The following is a 6,993-nucleotide window of genomic DNA, read 5'->3' as shown; positions in this document are numbered from 1 at the left end:
CACAGATACTTCAGTTTTCCCATAACCCCCTCCCCCGATAATGATGGAACATCTGAAATTTGGGGCAGTTGAATAATAGGTGGCTAAGGGAATCTGGTACATTGCACCCATGCAGACAGCTTCTCTCATTTCGGGGGGCTTGAAGGAAGCGGCCTCTTGATAGGTTTGAAGGAAAGATATTTAGGCACACAAGGAGAAAGGCCATTTTTAGAGAATAGTCATCTAACACTTGAAGATATAGGGACATTGATTTGTAAGACCAGGAGATGTCCCAGTGGCCAGGTGAACAGATCCAGTGAAATGGATTATTATAGGACTGTACATTTAGGATGGACATATTAAGAACATTATTTCATTCCACAATGAAACGTGTTGTTTTACTCATAGTCACATTCTGCGTTCCTCTTCTTCTTGACCAGGATTGGTGTTCGCAGGTGCCACAATTCCCATGGGTACCCCACTGGAGACCCCTGGTATTATACAAATATCCAAATATTAAATGTAAGACCTAAGAAGACATGCTGGTCCGTCCCCCACCCCCCGCAAGAACTCTCCCCCCAATAGCAGCCATATATCACCTTTTATGAAGAACGGATGGAGAGAAATTCTTTCAAGCATCATTTTCAAAGTCTCCATTTTTTGCCACCCATTGGAAGCTGGTATTTATGTTTCCCTGGTTAAAAGTGAAACAAAATGTAACACAGCCCATCCAGCCCAAACTGTTTCTGTCCCCAGCATGACTGAAATAGATAGTTCTTCGGAACAGCAAATGAGTCAATTTCCCCAGTGCTTAAAACCAGAGTGGCCCCAGAGGAGACATCAATTGCAGCTTTAATGCATCCCATTTTTCCCCCAGAATACAAAACGGAGAAAGACATATGTTGTATTCACCTTGTTCAGAATGTAAAGTGTATGTATGATATTGAGTAAGAAAGAGGCTGTATAATGCATTGTTTGCTCAAAGTGTCTCTTCAGTTCTCTTTGGATTCCTTTTCGGGGATGAACACAACATCCTTAAACCGACGTTGTCAATAACCGTGGATACGTTCTGGACTAGGGGTAGGCACAAATTGGAAAAATGTGGTTCACACATCAAACAGGACCAAAGGGAGTATTTTTTTTCCTGTCTGGAGGAGTCTCAAAGCAGCTTACAAACACCTTTCCCTTCCTTTCCCCACAACAGACATCCTGTGAGGCAGGTGGGGCTGATAGACCTCTGAGAGAATGGCAACTATCCCAAAGTCTCCCAGCTGGCTGCGTGTGGGGACAGAGTTGGGAATCAAGCCTTGCTCTCCAGATTAGTGGGTGAAGTTCTGAACCATCCCACCAACTTTTTCATTATCCGGAGCCTATGGAAAACCTTTGGAAAAGGCTGGTACACTTTCCTGCTTTGGATCATCATTAGGAAACTGCTGGCATTGCTCGGACCTAGGCTGCTGGGCTAGATGGGTCCTAAATTTGAACTGGCAGAAGAGGGGCTTGGCTGGAGTTAAATGGTCCATGGCTGATGTCATGAACCATTGCAGCTCATGTCCTTAGTACTTAAACAAATGGGATCCTGGGAGTTCCTGTAATGACCTTCCCAGTGTTTACCTTTCATTGGGCTCTTCCACATCTCATTTTTGTTGCTTGTGTATCCCTATTGTTTCAGTGCTCCTCCACCATTTGCATGTATGCTTTGCTCCCTCTGGTGGTTAATTCAAAATTACACCACTGTATGAGTCATCTGAAGCTCAACCCTGCAAAGATGGAGGTCCTATGGCTGGGTAGGAAGGGACCATGTGAAGAAGTGCATCTGCCCACTTTAAACGGTATGCAGCTAGGCATGATCCTGGATGCTCCCTCTCAGTGGAAGTTCAGGTCATGAGAGTAGCACAGTTGGTATTCTATCACCTTCACTAAGCTAAACTCCAAGCACCATACTTGGCCCTGGAACACCTAGCCACAGTGATCCATGTGACAGTCACCTCCAGGCTAGACTTCTGCAACTCAATATGCAGGCCTGCCCTTAACATTGATCCAAAACCAAAAAGGAAAGCCAAAAACCCAACCTAAACCAGAAAAGATAGGAACAAAAAGGTTGATCTGCAAAAATAATTTTAAATTGTTCCAATGTTTATTACACAAAGTGCACTGGTTCAACATATTAAAAATATAGTTGTCATGATTTTGAAACATCACATTTCTACCTACATATGGAATAGATCAACACAGAATGGACCAAATGCATTTTGACCCTGAGGGGTCTTCCTCAGTGGTCAAATTATTGTGAGGAATGCACTCAGGTATGAAATCAAAGGGCTTGCTGGGTGGCAAAGAAAAATCTGTTAGGTGCTGTTCCAACTAGTCATTCTAATGTAAAGGTATCTGATTTGGAGTCCACCCTTTAAAATATGCACTTCCAGCCCTAAATCACCAGTGCATTCCTAGATCTGTCAGAAAAGATACCTTATACATGAGTGCATTCCACACAATAATTTGACCACTGAGGAAGACCCCCCAGGTACTTTTCAGCCAGCTCAAATGCATGCATCCCTATGCTGGACATTCAGGAATGCAATATTGAATCAAGGATGCAAACACATACAGAAAAGAAAGATCCCCTCCCCCTGGAACAATATCACACAAGCAATGAAAATGAAAAGTTGGAAGAGCTCCTTATGTAATTTCCATGTACACAGGACCCAATTCTCATTGTGGTACAAGGTAAAGGAGATTTACACCTTCCCCTGCACCATTTTGCACCCCAAAATGGCCCCAGAGACCCATTGTTTCCCACAGATGGGGAAACACACAGGTACTAACATGGCCATTTCAGACCAGTGAAATGTTGCATGGGGTAGCATTATTCCCTCACTCCCCCTCACACCGGGTTCTGATCCAAACGATGCCCACTTGGACCAGATTTTTTGAGAAAAAGGAACACTGGAATTTCTGTTCCTGGAATGCCCTGCATTGTGTCTCTTTGCTAGTGAATATGATGGATCCAGTCTCCAATAACTAGGATTGCCAACTCAGAATTGGTAAATCCTTGGAGATTTAAGGGGTGGAGCCTAGGGAGAAGAGAGTTTGGAGAGAGATCTCAGCAGGATGTAATGCCATACAGTCAACCCACCAAAGCTGCCATTTTCTCTAGTGGAACCAATCTCTGCAGTTGAGAGATCACATGTCATTCTGGGAGATTTCCAGACTCCCCCTGGAGGTTGGCCACTCTACCATTCCCAGAAAATAGCTTGCTACAGTGAGCCACCATGGTGTAGCATGAGCCAGAGTGGAGTATTGGTTCAAGTGTGGCAGCCTTTAAACTAGAGAACTGGGTTCAATTCCCCAGTCCTCTACCAGCAGCCAGCTGGATGACCTTGGGTTAGTCACAATCCTCTTAGAGCTGTTCTCATACAGCAGTTCTGTCAGAGCTCTCTCAGCCCCACCTACCTCCCAGGGTGTATGTTGTGGGGAGAGGAAAGAAAAGTGATTGGAAACTACTTTGGGACTCCCCTGGGTAGTGAAAAGCAGGGTATAAAACCCAATTTGTCTTCTTCTTCTCCAGAGACCAATGTAGTAGTCCTAGGCTAGCTCAGTTTTCTTCCTGAGGAAGGCCACAGCGGTGTCTGAAGGGATGTACTGAAAAGGATCACCTAGCGGCTGTTATTTAATCCTGTAATCATCCCGGCACCTTCCCAGTTTCAGCTTGGCCGATCGTTTAATGGGTTAAATGATATTAAGCAGCAGTAGGAATGAAAGGGAACTATGCATAATTGATATAAACCACCAGGAGAACAGGCGTACAGTAACCGTGTTAAGATTTCTCATTATTACAGGTCATTAGACAGGGATGTGTTAAGTAGCTCACCTCTGCAATTTGCCGGCACTCAGAGATGTGAGGGGTTGAAGCTCCCAGGTAAGACCAATTCTATTTTCTGGGCATCGGAGGCAGCAAGGAAAAGGATACTGTAGTTAGCCTGAAGACGGCTGTTCCCCCAGTATCCCGGTATTTGTCATGCATTGAATATATTTGCACTCCCTTCTTCATTTGAAGCTTAATTCTCAATTCTAACCTAATGGCAACATTTTGAATAATGGCCAGAAGAAGAAGAAGAAGAAGAAGAAGAAGAAGAAGAAGAAGAAGAGTTGGTTCTTATATCCCAATTTTCACAAGCCAAGGGAATCTCAAAGCGGCTTACGAATGCCTTCCTTTCCTCTCCCCACAACAGAGAGAGTTCTGTCAAAACTGTTTTGTGAGAGCTGCGACTAGCCCAAGGTTTGTCAGGACTGCGACTAGCCCAAGGTAAAGTCCCTATGTCCATATGGGAGAAAATACAGATGGAAACAATTGGGTCTGGATAGAATGAGTAGCTCCCCCTGCCCCAAATGAGAGCTGGGGGGATACCATTGCTAGATCCAGGTTGGGAAACTCCAGAAGATTTGAGGATAGAGCCTGGGGAGGACGGGGACCTCAGTGGGGTACAGTGTCATAGAGTCCACTCTCCAAAGTGGCCATTTTCTCCAGAGGAACTGATTGCTGTAGTCTGGAGATGAGCTATAATGCCAGGGGAGAGCCAGTCCCCACTTGGAGGTTGGCATCCCTAGAGAGAGTGTGTGGAAATGCCACATTGTACCGCCCCTATAGGGCACTATAAATGAATACCCGACCATGAGAATAGTTCATGGGGGTGGGGGGGGGAGCAGATTTCAAGCCTTCTTCGTGACATGCTACCTTTCTAACAATAGAAGTTGTTTCTTCATTTGTATTTTTCAATGCCTTAATGTGGTCAAATATGTGTGCTCCTCTTGCTTTCTAAAATGGTATAATCCCAAGAGGGCAGTAACAGATGCAAAAATATGCCTATATTTCTGGCTGTGTGCTCTGATCATTTCCTTCTGTATGAAGGTTTCAAATGATTAGTCACACAAAAAAAGAGGGAGATTGGTAACAGAAACCCAAGATAATTCAGGGACGTCCAAAGGATGGTGTGAACTGTTCTGTTATGAAAAGACTTGGATGTAAGTAGTCCAATGTGTTGTAATTTTCCATAAAGGCAAATAACTGTAATATACCCTTCTTCCTCAGAGAACTACAGTCCCAATCTTTCTTGTAGGGAGGGAAATTAAGACTATTCTGCCAGCATGAATGCATACCATATCATATTGAAATCCATGATAAATTTAATATTGTTCTTTAGAGTCAATTTGCAGTCAAAGATTTGTTTTGAGTTAGTTGCATAGAGAATTCATTCAGATTTGCACATTTAGTTAGCACATACCCAATGGCCATGATTTAATGATATAGTACACGCTTGGCATACAGAAGGTCGTAGGTTCAGTGCCTGCTGTGGCCTATTGAAAGATCTTAAGACAATTGTCCAATGTGGTAAACAATCTCTCAGAACTAAAATCAATCTTCAAACTATAGAGATCTCCCCTGGTTGATTTGTAAGATTGACTCTACGGCATTATACAACATGGAGGTCCTTCCTGTCGCTCAGTCCCACCATCCCCAGGCTCCATACCCCAATTCTCCATGTCTTTTCCAACCTGGAGCTGGTAATCTTAAAGCAGATGATGGATGGGCCAATGATCTGTCTTCAAATGAGATGAAAGGCCAACTGACTTGCTGTTGCCTTTTCTCCCGATGCTGAAAAGGAATTTCTTTAGGTTTCTGGCTCCACAGCAGTGACACCAATACTAATAATGGATAATTCACTGCTCCCAAAAGTTTATATGTGATAGCCCATCTCCAGCTGGGCTGGAGAAGCAGACTATGTCCTGGGGAGGCTGGGAGATCCTGGCTGGCCTTGGGTTTGTGCCAGCCTTGGAGCTGGTAAAGTCCCCAGCTATGCTGTCATTAGTCCTGGTTGGAGGCCAAGGGATGTGTAGTGTAGCTTCATCCAGTTTGGTGTAGTGGTTAGGAGTGGTGTAGTGGTTAGAGAGCCAGTTTGTTGTAGTGGTTAGGAATGTGGACTTCTAATCTGGCATGCTGGGTTCAATTCCTTTCTCCCCCACATGCAGCCAGCTGGGTGACCTTGGGCTCGCAATGACACTGATAAAACTGCTCTGACCAAGTAGTGATATCAGGGCTCTCTCAGCCTCACCCACCTCACAGGGTGTCAGTCGTGGGGAAAGTAAAATGAGCCTCCTTTAGGTAGAGACAAGTGTCATATAAGAACCAACTCTTATTCTTTTCTTCTTCATCCAGATGATAGAAATCACATAGAGTCCAGGTGGTCTTTTACCATTCACAGTAGGCAGAAGGCAGGTTGGTACATGATCTGAAGTCCAGAGGGAGGTGGCAAGACACTGCAGGTGTAAGGCATTCTGAGGGTTGAGGCAGGTGGCAATCAATCAAGGATCAGGAACAGGCAGGAGATGAGGTGGAGCAGAAGTCTAGGTACACAGGGGCAGGTTAGGCAAGAGGCTCACTTGCTGCACCCAGACTGAGCACTCAGTGCCTCAGCCTCAAATAGGCATGGCCAGAGAACAAGGACAGCTCCTGCAAGGATTCAAACAGGGATTCTTTCCACACCTGGACTAAAAATGGCACAATGACTGTCTACAAGCATTCCACACACAAATCTTGCAATTCAGGAACAGCGCCAAATGCCCTCCATGCTTGCCGTATGGTTTGCCTCTTTTTACCATCAGACTGAGGTCACAATAAAGAGCAGAAATGAACTCCCAGTGTCCTGGTCTCTGAACCCATAGATCTAACACTCCTTCATGTAAACTGCAGGAAGCTTTTATTCCAATCCCAGGTCGATTCAGTCCCTGCCGTCTACACAGAATGCGATTTCCATTTTGATTTTGGGCGATTTAAATTTTCCTTCTGCAGCAAGAAGGATTGATCTGGAGTGACCCTACCTTTATTGTGCGATGTCTTAGAGTGCTTTTAATGCTCAATATTTTTTAAATCTAGATTGAAAAAGCAGGCTGTTTTGAACCTCCATGGTAGAGACCATGGTAGAGATTGGTCAAAGGTGGCCATATGACAAGCTTGCC

At 44.6% G+C, this 6,993-nt stretch overlaps 1 long non-coding RNA gene across 1 annotated transcript in view; it reads left to right on the top strand.

Moving 5' to 3' along the window:
* The first annotated feature begins 3,827 nt into the window (after positions 1 to 3,827).
* Positions 3,828 to 6,993, top strand: part of LOC143844313 (uncharacterized) — a 46,255-nt gene continuing 43,089 nt past the window's right edge. The window contains exon 1 of the long non-coding RNA XR_013233945.1: positions 3,828 to 3,898. This is a non-coding gene — a long non-coding RNA (uncharacterized LOC143844313). The remainder of the gene's footprint in view (positions 3,899 to 6,993) is intronic.

Source organism: Paroedura picta, chromosome 9 (assembly GCF_049243985.1).
Source record: "Paroedura picta isolate Pp20150507F chromosome 9, Ppicta_v3.0, whole genome shotgun sequence".
NCBI classification, from domain to species: domain Eukaryota; kingdom Metazoa; phylum Chordata; class Lepidosauria; order Squamata; family Gekkonidae; genus Paroedura; species Paroedura picta.
The sequence above is the reverse complement of the archived record's forward strand: the minus strand, read 5'-3'. Positions and strand labels throughout refer to the sequence as shown.